At 40.3% G+C, this 14,740-nt stretch overlaps 1 pseudogene; it reads right to left on the bottom strand.

Moving 5' to 3' along the window:
* Nucleotides 1–5,493: 5,493 nt before the first annotated feature.
* LOC114315898 (spermidine hydroxycinnamoyl transferase-like) lies at nt 5,494–12,918 on the bottom strand (annotated as a pseudogene).
* Nucleotides 12,919–14,740: the final 1,822 nt, after the last annotated feature.

The following is a 14,740-nucleotide window of genomic DNA, read 5'->3' as shown; positions in this document are numbered from 1 at the left end:
ACTCCGTAGTGACTCTGCCGGACAGATTCAACATGCCCCATATAGACTAGGGGTGTAACTAGGCTCAACTTGAGCAACCCGAGCCCAGCCCGAATTTTTTTAGGGCTTGGACAAAATATTTTCAAATTTGGTACGGGCTTGGGCAAAAATTCAGAAAGCCCAAATTAAATTTGAGCAAGCTTGGGCGAAGATGTCAAACAACTCGAGCAACCCGAAGCCCGAATTATACATATATAGTTATATAAAAATATTAAATATACATATAAATTATTAGCCATTACATGATATTAAAGTAATTTATATTATTAAATCATATTGAATATATATTATATACAAATAACATAAAGTCTTACCTTTTTTTCTTTTTATTTTCGCTCATCAATTGTAAGGACCACTATAGTGACATCTGTCTTACATTATATAAATTATTTGTTTTGATGGTATTAATGATTTTCTATTAAAAAAATTGTAAATGGAGTCAAATTTTAATAATTTAATAATGTAGCTACAAAAAAAACTGAAATTCATTTGTACTTCGGGCAACTCGGGCAATTTGGGTTTAACTTGGGTCAGGCTTGGGCAGACAATCTCGGGTTACAATTCGGGCTTGGGTGGGCTTGGGCTTGGGCAGGTCTCAGCACAACTTGGGCTGGGCTTGGAAAACCTCCTAACCTGACCGAACCAGCCTGAGTTTCACCCCTAATATAGACTGGTTCAACGGCTCCAGGGATCCCATGGTCCATTTGCGTTTATTCTCTGATATCCTGCGACCAATGGGTCTCACCAGACTTTAGAAGTTGTTGCTTTTTGGTTGGACCATGTCAAGCATAGCGGCCATCTGGTACGCAAAGTTGAAAGACTCCGTGAAACGGAATTAGGAGGAAATGACCTAGGCCTTTATTGCACAGTACTCCTACAATACCCAGATCGAGATCACAACCCATGATCTTGAAGCGACCCGTCAGGAGCCGAAGGAGGGCTTCTTGGACTTTGTGACCCAATGGAGGGTCAAGGCCTCTATGATGACTATCTGGCCATCTGAAAAGGACCAAATTCGAATGGTGGTCCGTAACTTGCAAGGGAGGTTATTACAGTAGATGATAGTCTTGCCTTTGTTTATATTTGTCGAGCTCCATGAGATAGGGGTGTAAACTGAGGATGCGATAAAGCAGGGGCTAATAGACCATGAGAAGGAACAGCCCAAGAGGCCCTTTACACGCAGTTCCAACGTAACCACGAGTGGTAGCACCTCTGCACGGCCTTTAGATGTGACCATGGTCACCACCACACCCAAGACTGCTAACCCATTCGCCAATACATCCAACACAACTCCACAAACCTCAACCAGCCAGGCCCATCTCAAAGGGTCTTTACCCCGCTCTATATGTCTTTATCTAAGGCCCTAGGGGTCCTGATCAAAAAGGGGCATCTTAAACCACTAGAGCCTCGCCCTCTACCTGATCCTCTCCCCCCAAGGCTTAACCCAGCCAAATACCGCACTTTTCACCAATAGCACAGTCATGACACTAATCAATGCTATAAGCTGCATCATGAGATTCAAGATCTCATTAACAATAAGGTGATAGCGCTGCCCCAAAAGCTAAACGTCACTACAAATCCTCTCCCACCACATAACCAAGTCTCTCCACCCCGCCATATAAACCTCATCCACACACTGGCCATCTCTTAGGACCCCAGCATATACATCACCCCTTCCCACCTACCTAAGCCGGTGTTGTTCATCCCTAAGAGCATAGATTTGTGCATGATAAGCACGTTTTCGCTTCAACCCGAACCATTGGTAGTAACAGTGGAAGATAAAAGGAGGTTAGCCTTGGTGGAGAATGTCAGTCCGTTGCCCAAGGACTCTGAGGATTTATTTGAGAGGATGTACAACCCATACTGCTATATCATGCCAATAGATCAAGCTAAGCCGGAAGTGGTGTTGCTGACTGGGATGAAGGTCAATGTAGTTCGAGAAGATAGGCCAAGTCAGGGATTAGATGATCTAGTTGATCTGGAGGAGGATATAGACCATTTGCAGTTCTTTGATGAGCAAGATCAAGGGGACGTGCATATTGATTGGTTTGATTTGAATGGGTCAACAGACAATTATGGGTGGCTAAGTGATGAACCCGATAGAGATGAGGGAACTAAATCGAAGCTGGAAGAACAGAAAGCGGGAACCACTGCAATGGCCGGAATGGCCAATGGAAAGGGTAAACTGTCGAAAAACACCGGTGAAGAACAATTGGCCCAGGAACTGGGCATTGTTAGTACTGTACATACAGAGCAAGAAGCCGCGCTGGAGTGGTTTGGGCAAGAAATGAGTGAAAATGATTGGAAAACTAGAAAAGCTTAACACCTTCCGGGAAATGTTTGTGATAATAGAATGACTCGAACGGAATCGGACGAGTGCTTGTCGGCTGCCGAAGGGGTCTAATGGGATGACAACGACCTACACTTGGCCCATACCGATGAGGAATGGGATGAAGACCTTCTTGATAACACTTAGTATGTGGAAGAAGTCGACCATATGACAAGAAGTGGCCAATATTTCAAACCACCGCATCTAGACCAACCCGAGGCATCCAAGAAGGATAAAGAAGTTGAGAAACATAAGGAAAAGCAGTTAGAGGAAGAGGTTATGTTGAAACAGTTAAAGAAGATTCAAGCTGACATATCTATCTGGGGTCTGCTTATGGTTTCGCGAGTGCACAGATAGGCTGTACTGACAGCGATGGATAAAGTTAAGTTATCCATCGACACTACCCCGGAACAACTGGTGGGATTAGTCTTCCCAGGAGGCGCTGAGCCAACTCTGACCTTTTCAGACAAGGAATTACCGCCAGAAGGCTCTGCACACAATAAGCCTCTATACATATCCGTAGAATGCCGAGAAAAGTGGATACCAGTGGTATTGGTTGACACCGGGTCAGCAATCAACGTATGTCCTTGTTGTATGGCTTATGCTATTGGTCTGAAACTGGCTGATTTTGTGCCTACAGCCCAAGTGATCCGGGCGTATGACAATACAAGCAGAGAAGTGATAGGGACAGTGCAGATTAGAGTACAGGTTGGCCCAACTCGAAAAGATATCGAGTTCCATGTCCTGGATGTTCCGGCCACTTTCAACTTACTACTTGGGTGACCTTAGTTGCACCAAGTGAAAGTTATCTCTTCCACCCTCCACCAAATGCTGAAGTACCCCCATGGAAAAGGGGTAGCCATAGTCTTCGAAAATTCATCTATACATCCTCCGCCAGAGGTCACTACACCTGTGCTGGAGATCGTGTATGGCGAAGATGATGTTTTCCTTTTTGGGTTTACCTTGGCTGAAGCTCGGGCGGTGTAGAATATCTTGGCCATCGATTAGGGCTTGTATGTCAGTGCCCAATCAGTATACCTCATGAACAAGCTACAGCATAACCAGAATGGGATTAGGAAGAAGTGGCCAGAAGGGTGTTACTACATTGGCCGATGTGCCACATAACCCGCATGCCTTTGGTCTGGGCTATACATCCACCAAAGAGGACGTGGTGAGAAAAGGGAAAGAGATGGTAGGAAGGGCCAAAGCTAAGCAGACTGGAAAACGCTACGAGCTTGTGCACCGATCTATCCGGGGAACCCTTAATGGTTATTTTGTTTGGGAAGGTGAAGACTCCCATTCTGCGGTTTCCCCGAGCCCTAATTCAACTCTGAGAGGCAGCGGGTTCCCGGTTTTGAGATTTTCTTTGACTTACAGCTACAAGACAGTGATATAGAGGAACAGACTGAACTAACCGCTGAGGCTACGAAGAGCTCAAAAAGTGATTTCGACAACAATGAATCTGAAGTAGGAGCATCACTGGCATATCTCCTTTCGGATCCTCAGATCAACTCAGAGAGCTTGGGAGATAACCTGACCGTTTCCATGATCGGGGACCAACCGAGTGCGAACCCTTCTAGCAGCATCTTGGATGCATCTGACATACCATCCCTTATTTGGCAGCAGAAGGAGGGCTACCTGTCTAGCAGTTCTGAGTCGGGTAGTGAACCAAAATCTGATTCCACAGAATCTGTGGAGTTGGAATCAGATTCCGGTTCTTCTGAGTCTGGGTCCGATATTCCTGGGGTTGATAACCCGGATGCCGAGGTTTTGTCCAGGTCGTCCTTTTCTTTTTCTTTTGAGTCAGTTGTAACTGAGGAATTAGATGAGTTACGTTATTTCTCAATAAGTTTCTAATTATCTTTTAATTCTTGGGAGAGTCTAAATAAGGTCGAAAACACGTTTAGAAGGTCAAAAACGTCAATAAAAGTCAACAAAATTTTCCTTATTTTCCGTACGTGCGAAAGTCCCTGGCCGCACATACAATTAAAACAGTGTTCGACCTCTGTTCTGCCCTGTGTTCCGCATGTACAGGGTTCACAGCTAAACGTGTGGTTCTGGGTAAATTTGAGCAATCCAAAATCTGTTCAAAGTTCAAGTTTTCAAACTCATTTTCAAGCCCAAATTCATGTAAAACTACCTCAAAAACATGATATACTAACATAATTAAAGTGTAATTCAAGCTCAATTGAATCAAACTTGCTTTAATTTTGAATTCAAAGTCCAAGCTTCCATGAATTCAAAGATTTCAACATAGCTTCATATTCATGTAAATTCATCTCTTGTATGGTTGGATTTAACTCATAACTCTTTTGCATGTATAACCCTAGAGCTCATTTCATGTATAATTCTCAACATTGAACTGAAATCAAGCAAATTCAAAGGATTAAGGTTCAATTTCTTGAATTAAGCTTAATTAAATTTACAACTCAAAACCCTAGCTTAATTAGGTGTTTAATCTTTATTTTGATCCTTGAATTCAAACAAATAATGAGTTAATTTCATGAGTTTTAGTTGAATTTCACATACCTTGAGTCAATTCCTTGTGTTCTACTTCAATTCCCTTATTTCTCTTCCATTTCCCTGGCTTTTCTTCTCTTCCTCTCTTGAACTCTCTTCTTTTCTCTCGTTGTTTAGCTCTAGCTCATTTTGGTTAAGCCCCTAAGGCTCTTAACTGAGTCAATATAAATACAAGGATCCTTAATTAACTTTACTTAGATTAGATTAATTATTGATCACTCTTAATCAAGCAAAACTTAAGTAAATTTAGTTTAATTGATGTAAATCTAATTAATTTATTATGAATCAAATTTTTATCAAACTTCTCATTAGGTTCTAAAAACTATGTTGATCACAAATATTTAATCAATTTTGGTTTATGATGCCTTTAAGGCTTCCAATTTTTAGTTAAAAGTCATAATTTCAACAGGTTTGCCTACAAACAACAGATATAAATCACACAATTAAACATGAAATTTCACACCAAAAACATATTGACATGTCTAATTAAAGAATTAAAGCATAATACAAAGTAGGGTTATCACAAATTTAGGATTATAACAAACTTTCTATCAAATACTACATAAAGTTACATAAATATGAGTCATACACCTTTTGTAATAGCATTAGATATCTTCGTAAAATAACTTTTTGAAGGCATCCATATGTGCTACTTGCAATCACAATGGGATAAGAAAAGAACCATATTCGTCACGAATGGGGAGGATGAATGCATTCCCATCGTATCCAATTACTCTAGGTACCATGTAAATTTCCTTTCCCCACCCAAAATCCACCCTGTGTAAGGGTTGTCGAGTCCAATTAGTGATGCATATATTTGGATTCCAATAGAAAGCTCCTTGACTACTTCCAACAATATGAAAGTATAGAATCTTGAACAAATTTGGTTCACTTTTCAAAATAGCAAAACATGACCTTATGAACTCGTTTGTCACCTTCTCTATCACTTCTCTTAACTTTTCTGTGGTATAACCTAGTGGTTTTGATACAATGTCCCCCAATATAGGGGTTGTTGTTACTACTGGCAAGACAGTGCAACCAAAATATTGCTTAAGCAATGGTGGTTCTAAACGGCTATGAAAATCCATATAGTTAGTAACTTGCTTTTATTTTTGATCAACCAAAAGTAACTTTATTGATGAAAACTTCAAGTACAAGCTAAGTGAAAAAAACATCAATAAAGAGGGTGAGTGCATAGATCATCATAATGAAACTAGGCAATCCTAACTAAGTTGGCACCGCCATGCCAGCCCAATACCAAGTTGGTGAGGGGCCAAAGAAGAAGAAAAAAAAAATAAGACAAGGGCAATACAAGTTGATGTGCCTTGCACATATGAGTAGCAATAACTCCACACCTTGTGAAAACACGATCACTGCTATCGTTGTTTTGACATTAGCCTTATTCTTCAACTTCTCAATTTGTTCTTTGCTTAGCTTTAGCATAGCCACAATGGTTTTCTTGTTTCACTCCTCTATGACATTCGAGTGGCCTATTAAGAGCAGTGGTGGGTTGAAATCTAAGTGATCAGAGCTTGTTTTTGGAAAAAAATCCTCAAGTTGTAAGATTGTTGATCAAGCAATGGGAAATTTTTTGGTTTTTCACCATGAGTGATTCTCGCTCACTTGGAAATGAAGTGAGCTGCACATTCACCATCAACAAGGACATGTGATATGTTGAAAAATAATGATTTTTCGACAATTTTAATTCAAAATTAAAGTGGGACCTAATCGCCGGTTGAGGTAGGCCCGACTGAGTTTGTATTCTCTTAAGTAGGAAGATTACAATACAAAAATAATTAGCCAAAACCACTAAGTTATGAATGAGAAATTATCTCATAAAGTAGGCATCAATTAAAGTTCGGCTTGGACTTGGATTCAGTCTTGGTCTGGATTGAATTTAGGCTTGTGCAGGTGCATGTTCTGGATTTGGACTTAGACTTAGACTTAGACTTGTACTTGGAAATGGACTTGGACTTGGTCTTGAGCTTAGGCTGTGTAGGGCTTAGTTTATGCATGTGTTTGAGATTAGGCTTGGATCGGGTTGTGAACCATACCCATATCCATTTTAGACCCATCTGGTTTAAATATCAAACTTATGCATTATATACACATTATGATTTATATAATGCTTTTGGAGTTTTGAACCTTTGCAACTCTAGCCCTAATGGCTAGAGTTGATGACATGTGATAGCCTTGGTTAATAGCAATTGATGTCATAGCCTTCATGGCTAGGAACTTCGCTAAGACTATAAAAGGGGCCTTTCCCTTCCAACTTTGGTAAGAGATTTTTGAGATGAAAAATGGAGATGGTGTTTTGAGATAATAAGGTTGGAGATGGTTTTTTACACCAAATAAATTTTTTCTATCTTCTTTTTGCTTGCCCATTCTCTGGTTCTCGTTAGTGAGAGAGTGTTGTTGTTGGTCTGTTCGCCAAAGCTACTTAGGAAGTGCTTTTACAGTGGTTGGTCTCAACCGTTGTATCTTGGGAGACAGACGCCGACGTTCCTCCAGCATCCATTGGAGAGACGGCGAATCTATTTTAAGGAAACTATGTCATCACAAGCTTTGGTTCGCATCTCTTGTATTTTGTTCTTTAGTTCTTCCAGATTCAATTTATTTCTAGTTTATTAATTTATATATGACCATGTTAGTTGTGATGCTCCAAAAATCAAGAACATCAATGAATATAATAACAAATAATTACAGGGTTTTTCTAAGGTTACAAGTGTAGAAAACGTCACTAATGAGTCCTTAGTCAATAACCAAGTAAGATCCCAGGAAAGATCGGAGAAGTCAAAATAGCATCTCTTCTAAATCCAATCTCCTTAGATAGCAAAGCTACCTTTTTGACAGATCTTTAACAAGGTATTAACACAAGGTCTATATGAGTTGATAGAATATAAGGATAGCGCACAAAAATTATATGTAAATGTAAGTAAAATAATAGTTACAAGATCGTATCTTAATTACAAGAGTTTTAACACTTATAATCCTAAAATATGATTACTAATTCCTAATTCTTCTAGGATAGTCATACGTCTTCAAATTTTTCTGCTTTGCCATCGTTCATATAAATTTCATCAATACCTGGCACAAAACACCATGAGTTTTGAATGCCCAGTAAACACACACATATGGATACCCTATTTTGACTGCCATTAAGACTTGGGCACCGCACCCTGAACACTCGATGATGAATTGTTACACTGTACAATCGTTCGATTTCTTCAGCAAAAGATGTAGCTCACCTTTTCGCACCCCTTTTCGGAAGGTTTGAAAGAAAGCCCTACAGTTCGGACTCTCGCGGTTTTGAATCTAATAACACAAGTGCAATGTGAAACTGATAAACATTAAAGAGTCCAAATCCGGCAAATCGTTTTGGAAAATTGATTTTGAATTAAAAATGCCAAAATTGGATTGCTTTGCCAGATACAGAGTCGCCACCTAAATATTTTATTTTGGAAAAATTTAGAAAACCCATGATTCGTGCCAAAGGCCACGTGTTTGTCATCACCAAAGTTGCCTTGGCTCAAAACTTAGGTACGAGAGGGAAATGTCATGAATTGAGCACCCTCGCTCGCTCAATCAAAGATCGGCCTCTACTAATCATGATATGATTTTTATGTACATTATATGTTCTTGTTTCGGTTATTAGGCTAGAATTACTATGTGATGCGTACAAGCAAGTATAGACTAGTTTGCTAAATTTGGAACAATTCAACTCATGTTTATTTGTGAAAATGGTTTGAATTTGCCACCTCAAGTGGGCTTAAAGTTTGCGGATTTGCCACCAAACATAGTGGGCTTAAAACATGATTTGCCACTCAATAAAGTGGGCTTAAACCATACATTTGTTGAATCGTTCCAATTCAAACAAGCCTTCATCCACAGGCATTCAAGCAGTTTAGCATTTAAGCACATAGCCTCATGGCAAGCATGCAAGATATGGAAACATTCACATTCATGCAAGTACGCTAAAGCATAAAAACTCACCTAGTGCTCCAAGCTAAGAAGATATGAATTAGAAAATATGCATGGTTCCTAACTATGCCGAATGTCTAATGCGACGCATGTGATATGCAATTTAATAGGCTCAGCTACTAATATGACATATGGATCGATTTGAACATTAAACACGTATTCAAAGAAGTATTGAAATGACAATGCAGTTTGAATGATGCGCCGAGCCTCGGTGCATGCAATACGAATGAATGGATGCAAGCATAAGGTATGCTAATTTGAAATATGTCCCTAATCTAACCATCAAAAGTGTTAAATGAAAGGGAGAAAGACGTGGGGTTGAAAAACATACACACACGCACGCACGCACACTTATTACAACATTACGCCCTCACGAAGGAGGGTCCTAATAAAACTAGCTAGCTAAACTAAACTAATTAAGCTAATTATTACAACACTTTAATTGGATTAACTAACTATTCTAAGCTAATTAAGTAAAACAAGTAAATGATTAACTATCTAAGTTAATTAAATATTACAAAGAAAACTAATTAGCTAAATATTTAACTAATTAATTACATAATTAAATATTACAAAGAAAACTAATTAGCTAAATATTTAACTAATTAATTACAAAGCAACTAAGCTAATTAATTACAACATGAATTAATTAACTAATCTACTTAAATAATTACACCATTTGCATGCATTAGCTATAACTAATTAATTAAGCAAATTAACTAAAAAGCCTCGGGAAACGAGGGATGCATGCATGCTCAGTTTTTCACCCGAAAGGCCACTATTTTGCTGCTGCAAGCCTCTATTGCACAGAAGCACTTACACTTTCTCCATCTCAAGATCAACTCTGCTTTGCTTTAAAAACACTCTGCTGAATTTTCATTGGTGGCTGATAGTGGGGCTGGTCGGCCATTGCTGATGGTCGGTCAACCAACAATGATAGCCGATCGGCTATTGGTGGTGGCCGTCGGCTACCACGGCCTGGACTTCCTTGCTGCAACAAAGAGCAAACAAAGCAAAATAGTGTACTTTTTGAAGGTTTGTTTGTACTGTTACCCTCCTTATCATCAAGCAAGTTCAGAAGAGTGATACTCTTGGCTTTCAAACCATCAACCAAGCAATTTCATTACATGATGGCCAAAGAACCAAGTTTGTACAAGTTCGATAAATGCACAAACAAGACTCAAATGACCATCACCCTATCATGCATGATCAAGGGTAATGAAGACCTAGGAAAATGGCACATTTCATCACTTTTGAATATGAAATATTCCATTTTCCTTGTGTTCAAACTAACATCAGATTTGAATACAGGCAATGCAACACAAAGAATTGCTTATCTTGCCACTTTTATTTTCCAATTTTGTTTACATATTTTAGTTACCAAATCATTCTTTAATCAATTTGTCCATTGGTGAGTGTCCTCTAAGATGAAAGAAGTATTAACCAAGGGATAATGCTGAAATGGAGTGAAAAAAAAAAAAAAACAACACAAAAAGATGCTATCAACTCAGACAAGAGGTGTCTAAGACCCTAAAACACTAACTTGTGAGGACTATTACACTATAACCATGCAAAACAAGACCCAAATGAACTAACCAGCCTAAAACAGAGTTAAAGCAGGCTATTTCAAAGGCTAAAACATGCTGGACTTGAGCTAAGTTAAGCTAGAAAAACATGCTAACATATAAAGCTAACTAAGTATGCAAATAAGACACAAGAATGGGAGGCTAATCCCTCCAAATTTCGACTTCAAAATGAGTTTTTTACCACTGAAAAACCTCTAAAATTTAGTGGTTAAAAGGCCCAAAAAATTTGGTTTGAAAGTGGTAAACAAAGGTACAAAAGCATTACAAACAAAGAAACAAGAAGGGTGAACCACCCCTTAACTGAAAATGGCCTCAAACTAACACTCTTAGGCCAACAAAACAGAGTTTTTTACAGTTCAAAATCTGCCCAAAAATAATTGGAAAAGATGGGAAAACAAATATGTAAAACAAGTATAAAAGGAGAGTGTTATACCTCTTGAAGTCAAGGCACAAATTAGGCAACAAAGCAAGCCACAACCACCTTCTAAAGCACAAAAAGGGTCTCAAGAAACCTCAGTCCAAAGAGAAGCAACATTGATAAAGGGTGTGTGGCAAAAGTGTAGGATTTGTGAGCAAATGTGTATAAAATTGCAAGAGAGAGAGAGAGAGAGAGAGAGAGAGAGAAATCTAGAAAGAGGGAGATAATTTGCTTCCAAATTTTTTAAGCCTCAAAAATGGGGGAGGAACCCCCATATATATAGAAAAACATGCCTTTAGCTTAGAAACATCCCACCATACACGTGTAGGGAGATACAACTAAATGTGCCAACAGCTGGCACATCTGTCACAAAATATCTGGAAAAAAACACTGGTAGCCGTCGGCCACCACTGTAGCTAACTAGGCACCACTGGTGGCCGACCGGGCACACTAATGGCCGACAACCATGAGCCATGGCCGACAGCCCATGGTGGTGGACGACAGGTCACCACAAGTTCTAGGCTTGAAACAACAAGGTTTTGGTCCAAAACAAAACACAAAATGGACAAGCTTTAAAGGCTCAAAGACAGGGCATTCCACCGAGGACTTCGGGCACTCAAAGTGAACATATGCAATCGAAATCATCGAGTGCACAAGTGATGACGTCTAAGTCTTGAGGTCAGTCAAAAATGGGGTGTCTACAGTTGCTCTTCTTTGACAAAACTCGGAAGTCATGAAATGACGAGAGTGAATGTCAAAGCCCAAAGACGACCCATTTTTAACAAGGCCAAAGACCCGGACAAATAAACAAAGATAGAAAACAAATGGTTGCATCCGCAGGCTGCCTACGTATCCCTTTGTAAAGAATCAAACTAGCGTAGTTCTGGGGTGAAATGCAAATGAGATGCAAAACGCAAGAGCATAACTTATGATCATGCAATAAGACTGAGCAATGAAACATTTAAATGCAAATGCAATGCAATGGGAATGCCACATTTTAAACAAACTGAAGCAAGTGTAGAACAATTCCAAAAATGAAAAGAAATAAGTAAATGAACACACCACGCGTGAGAATCATGAGCCAAACCACATTTCATACAGAAAGAATGTAAGAAAATTATGCAAGCTTAACTACGTGACGCGTAGGAAAGGCGAAAAGCAACATAACCATCAGGCTCACCCAAGGTTTCAATCGATATCCTAATGCGTTGCACGCGAGAGGAGGGAAAATGATGTAAACACTAGGCACACCTGAATGTTCTTTAACCAAAACAAACAATCCTAATGCATCTCGAGCGATAGGAGAAAGGTGAACAAATTCAAACACGTTTCACGCGAGAGGAGAAAGTGAATAAATGCATTTCGAAGGACATAAATGATCTTACCTGGAACTCCTTTGAGTGAACCGTACATACAATATCGTTTGCTTTCTCGAATAAACCGTACATACAATACCGTGCCTGTATAAAACTCAACAAATGTGATATAGTAAGAATGCATGTTCTATGTAAAGAAAACAATTGAGGCAAAATTCTACATGAAGGCATATTCAACACCAAGGACTAAATGCATGTCCTATGCACGATTGATCGCATGTTCTATGCAAAGTACAAAATGCATGGTCTATGCACGATTAACAGCATGTTCTATGCTAAATACCAAAATGCATGTTGTATGCGCGATTGAAATACGCATTCTGCGCAACAGCATATGTGAAATGCATGTTCTACATACGTAATGAAGAGATGCATAGTCTATGCAAGAATGAAAGCGTATTCTATCGAAACAAATTTAGTAGCAACTTTCCGATTTACCTCTCGAAAAAGTTGCGATATGCAAAAAAGATACACCTCGTTCAACAAGTGAAAAACGACGATCACCAAAAACACGGTTTCGAGCTTCCACAAAGAGAATTTGAACTCAACAGTGACCTTTCCTTGCACCTCTCGGGAAACAGGGACAAAAACTGCATCAAGATTCAATGTAGGAGCATTGGGCACTAGACGGTTGCTAGAGGATGGTGCCGGCCACCTTTCGGCCACCATTGAAGATTGTCGCCACCAATGGGACCTGTCGGCTACCAGTGGTGGCCGGTCAGCCACCGATGGCAGATCGGGTGCCTTTTGGTCTTTTCACGATGGGTCTTTATAGACACTCATCCATACTTCATTTCCTTACTCCTCCAAGGCCGAAAATCTTCCTTCTCTCTCCCTAAACACTTTCCTTCTCTAGATCCAAGCTTTATACCCGTTTTTCAACGCCCCACGCACATTTTCTTTGCTAAACCCTCTTAGTTTACTCTGTTTTGAACCAATTGAAATTTGATTTCAGTGTTTTTTCTTGGAGTTTCACCACTTGAGGCTTGTTTCCTTCGAGTTCTTCTTGGGTTTCGTGCCTTTTTCTGGGCTTTGACTTTTTCTTCCCTTTTCTCTCTCCTAGGATTTGACTTTTTTCAAAGTTCGCCATATTTCCTCCATTTTCCTTCACTTTTCATGGATTTTCCTGTCTTCTTTCCAGATGGCAGATGATCTACCGCATGACGGAGCTCCGTTCGAGATTCTACCCCCGATAGAGATGGAGGTCGAGCCTGAGCTTGAGATATTACCGTTGGGAGTGAGCCCCTTTGATCCAATAACATACCATCCTCAGACACATGTGCTACCACTGGTGAGTATCCGGCATTTCAGAGGGTTTGCGCGAGGTGCACTAGAGGACCTCTTGCTACGAGAGCCGGACTCTCATTTGTCTTATGGCGCCACCGAGGTATAAACTGTATTCTTATGTTTTCTTCAATGTACCTTGCATTTATTGCCTAAATCACACTCTTGCACTATATTTCTTACACTGCCTTTTCACTTGCTTGTTCTCATATCACCGTATATCCCTGTTCTGATCATAGGAGGACTCTCGCTCTCTTAGAGGCTATGAAACCACGTCTGCGAGGGACTGGTATGTGGAGCTCCCTACCTGTGTCCACCACATTATCAATGAGGCCAGCTTCAGTTCATTCAACACGGGGCTATCACGCCATATTGCGAGTCGGCTCTTACTTAGAGCATTGGTAGAGAGGTGGTGGAATATCACTAACTCTTTCCACTTCTCTACTATTGGGGAGATGACGATGACTCCCTATGACTTCTCCATGCTCACCGGCATAGGAGTAGGGGGTCACTCGATTCCTTATGATATGGACATGGGTGAGTGGGAGACCGCCTAGATCTACCTGTTAGGGGCATGCCCGCCTCTCTTCCGACCGGGGATGATACGATACAGTTGGTTTGTGGAGTAGTTTCGAGGGAGAGAGCTAGAGACCCCAGAGGAGATTGAGCATTATGCCTAAAGCTTTTTGATGTTCCTCTTCGGCACCACCTTGTTTGCAAACAGGGCAAACACTGTAAGATTGTATCTTCTAAGCGCCTTGGTGGATTTACCGCAGGTTCAGCTTTACAATTAGAGCGGTGTTGGCTTAGCCACATTTATGGCTATATGAGCTCGACATCCCGTAGGAGGGGAGACAGGATTGGAGGCTATTGGCGAGCCTGGGACGTATGCTTTACAGTTTGTAGACGTCCCCGAACGCCCCGGGAGGGTGAGTCCCGTTCTGTTCATTTGGGGTCACTACAGTTCAGGACTCTCAATTTGTCACGGTTCTAAATCTGAACCAAAGAGTCCAAATCCGGCAAATCGTTTTGAGAAAACAGATTTTGAAAGAAGTGCCAAACATGGACTGCTTTGCCAGATACAGAGTCGCCACCTGAATATTTTATTTTGGGAAATTTAGGAAACCCTGACTCGTTGCCTAAGGCCACGTGTCCGTCATCACCAAAGTTGCCTCGGCTCAGGAACTTGGGTACGATTGGGGAAGGT

This window comes from Camellia sinensis, chromosome 10, assembly GCF_055761805.1.
Source record: "Camellia sinensis isolate YWXY chromosome 10, ASM5576180v1, whole genome shotgun sequence".
NCBI lineage: Eukaryota > Viridiplantae > Streptophyta > Magnoliopsida > Ericales > Theaceae > Camellia > Camellia sinensis.
The sequence above is the reverse complement of the archived record's forward strand: the minus strand, read 5'-3'. Positions and strand labels throughout refer to the sequence as shown.